Source organism: Chanos chanos, chromosome 15 (assembly GCF_902362185.1).
Source record: "Chanos chanos chromosome 15, fChaCha1.1, whole genome shotgun sequence".
NCBI classification, from domain to species: domain Eukaryota; kingdom Metazoa; phylum Chordata; class Actinopteri; order Gonorynchiformes; family Chanidae; genus Chanos; species Chanos chanos.
In genome coordinates, this window is record NC_044509.1 from 6,334,183 (window position 1) to 6,337,446 (window position 3,264).

Here is a 3,264-nt window from a genome sequence, read left to right on the forward strand (position 1 = left end):
GGGCAGAGTTGTGTGATGGCTTGACAGAGATGGCGCGTCCCGATCTACAGACGGCCTCTCTTCCAACCCCAACACTGATCAATGGAACCGTACTTCTGAAGCACTTCATTCGGAGGAACATTTCACTCCGTCGTAGCTGGTTCCCCTCGTTTGGCCCCCTCAGCGGGTGGAGCTGAACGTCAACGTCAGCTGCTCTGCTGTCCAAATAACACAGACAGAACTTCTATTACTGTTGATAGACTAAACACCTCGAGAAGAGGGAGATGAGCGAGCACTGGCAGAAAGAAAGAGAGAAAGAGAGAGAGAAAGAATGAATGAAAGAAAGAATGAATGAATGAAAGGAAGAAAAAAATCACGAGGCATTTCATTCCAAATGAGCCATAATCGTACCATAAAACAAGGCGTAATCTATTGCCAGACGTTTTGTTTTTTTTGCTTTTTAACCTCAATAAGGAGAACAGAACTTTGAGGTGCCTGGGATGACTTCATGTTTAATTCAGTAGCCTTGACTAAATGCTTGGAAGGCTTCATTCGTTGGTGCCTCATGCGTGTCCAATTTCAGACGAGCTGACTCAGACACTCAGGGACCTGAAGAGATGTTTGGCTAGAGAGAGAGAGAGATTTTGGAAACCTTGTAAGCTCTAGGGTCCAGAAATGAAATCACAAGGAATGTATAATTTCAGATGGATTGTGGGTGGGTGAATGGGTGGGTGGATGGGGGGAGGGGGTGGGCTAGTAGTATGGAAATGGGTTGGGGGGGGGGTGCCTTGCAACCGGAGAAGATGGCAGTGGTCATACTATGACCTTGAGAGCAGCCCAGGGGGAGGGGGGGGGGGGTTCTTCTCTTCTTTCTTCGTCTTCGGCGCTGTCACATCTGCTTTAGAGAAGTGTGGCCACAGCCTCGGCGAAATGCGCCGGGCTGTGACTCAGATGTAGCCGACGTTAAGCCCAGAGTAGATTGCTTAAAGTCCAAGGAAACACATCATACCCTACTGTTAAGAATGACTGTCTGAAGTGTGTTTCAGCGCCGCATTATGAGTAGGGTCACACATGTTACTCAGCTAGACTACAAAGACCAAAAAAAAAAACCCCCACCAACCATGTAGGGAATGTAGCCTATCCTTTGTTCCTATTCTAACTACTTAATATCACATTTACACGCTCTCTGTTTAATACCACATGTACTAGCATTGTAAACAATGCTACAGGTTTGCAGACATTTCTTGGAAACACATTGTGATATTTGAGTACACATAAACCACTGCTCCTTTCCTGATTGATAATTATCTCAAATATCTTTAACCTAAACATCTGAGCAAAGGAAACACTGCGGAAAAAAACAAAAACAAAAACAAAAAAAAAACATGACCTTGGACCCAGTATGTGATCAGCGATTGAAAGAGTGAAGGTTAACATGGTTGACAGTGAAGTCTAATTACTTTTGAAGTGTGACCTGTAAATTAATTAGTCCAAATAAAGGTGACAAAACCCTGACTGACTTCCGTGGAGCCCCAGGGAGCTAATTCTCTTTCTCGTTTCAAGTGCAGGCGATAAAAAAAACAAAAAAAAACAAGTGTTTTCAGTTATCACCTGACAAGCTTTATGGGCATCCACCTCGAGGTCGACTTCCATAACAATAAGCAAATCGGAGTTTGCGACTCTGTGTAAGTGTGTGTGTGTGTGTGTGCGCGCGTATAAATATTCTCCGTAAGATGGACTGTGAAATCTGCGGCCTAATTAAATAAAACTATGAAAACAACCCACACTGCTTGGTTTCTCATATTCAGTGACAAATCTTTCACACAAACACGTCAAATGCTGATTGGCCTAAGCCCTACATCAGAGTGAGAGTCATTTGTGCTCTCCGAAGCCTCAGAGAGCCTCTCCAAGGCTATATCGCCTTACGGGGGTGAAAGAGAAGAGTAATTGTTCTTTCTTCGGGAGGAGAGCTGACTTCTTCTTTTCTGCAAACTACTTAGATGCTGCTGCCAACTGAAGTGTGGTATTAGTGTCATCTGCCTCTTCAATTGGAAATGTAATTTTACTTGGAAATTTCAATCTGTCATCTGGTTTCTGTCTGTTGCGTTATGGGCCGGAGTCTCAGGGGGCCCTCGTTTTCAATGAGTACCACACGCGAGGACCATCACGCAGCTGACTCCCGGTGCACCCTGAGACGGCTCGACTCTTATAGACTGTCAGTTAACTGACAGCACTTAAATCTCAAGCATTCTTTTCATTTGTCGAACATTTCTCTCGGGTGATAAACGCGTTCGCTTAACATGGCAGAAATTTCGCCGGTGTGGCAAACACGGTTCGTCAGAACATTTGCCTGCATGGTAAACGATTTGCTTGTCTGCTTGATAAAAGGGCGTTTTGACTGGCAGCTTTACATATCTAACAAAGCTTCAGCGTTTCTTCAATAGGTCAGTCTGTCACCAACGCGAGGCAAATATTCTATCTATTTATGGATTTTCTTTTTTGGGTTGTTTGTTATCGGTTCGGTGGGCGGGACAATTCCTGTCGGGGGAAAACAAATCTGAGCATCAACTTCATATGAAAGGATCCATCAAAGCGATTTTTTTTTTAATGTTATTTGCAACTAGGAGTTAAAAATAGTCGAATACATTAGTCTGGGTTTCAGAAGAAAGCAAGAGACGTATAATTAAAATGAAGAAGAGCCATTGTAGAGCTTGCTAAATTATGCAGAGAAGGCATAAATGTAAGATGCTGTGAGGAGACTGCAGACGTAGTGAGATGGCCAGACTCTAATTGCCCTAGCTAGTGGATTGAGTTTTGGAGTATAGCAATGGTGGCTATCAATTCTACCATGGAAATCAATGTAAGATTGAACCTCACAGCACCCTTAATGGAGCTCTTCCCTGCCAAGGGTCACAAGGGAGAGAGAACATAGTGAGAGGAAGCTGGAGGGGAGCGGGGGGGGGGGGGGGCGAGAGAGCGAGAGAGAGAAAGAGAGAGAGAGAGAGAGAGAGAGAGAGAGAGAGAGAGTGAGTTCAATATCTACTTAAGAAGTACTGAAATGAAAGACATTTTTTTTTCTGTCTGTGAGCCTAGGTTCATCTAACCATTTAAATTTTAGACAAAAACCTGTCATAGTAAGCACAAAAAAAAAAAAAATCAACAAAGGTGGGTCTCATAAAATATCATATTCTAACACAGGGCGATTATACGGGAAGTTGGGTTGTTATAGGTATGTATGTATGTATATATAGATATTTTATAGTTGTGCTGTATTTGTTGCTCTGA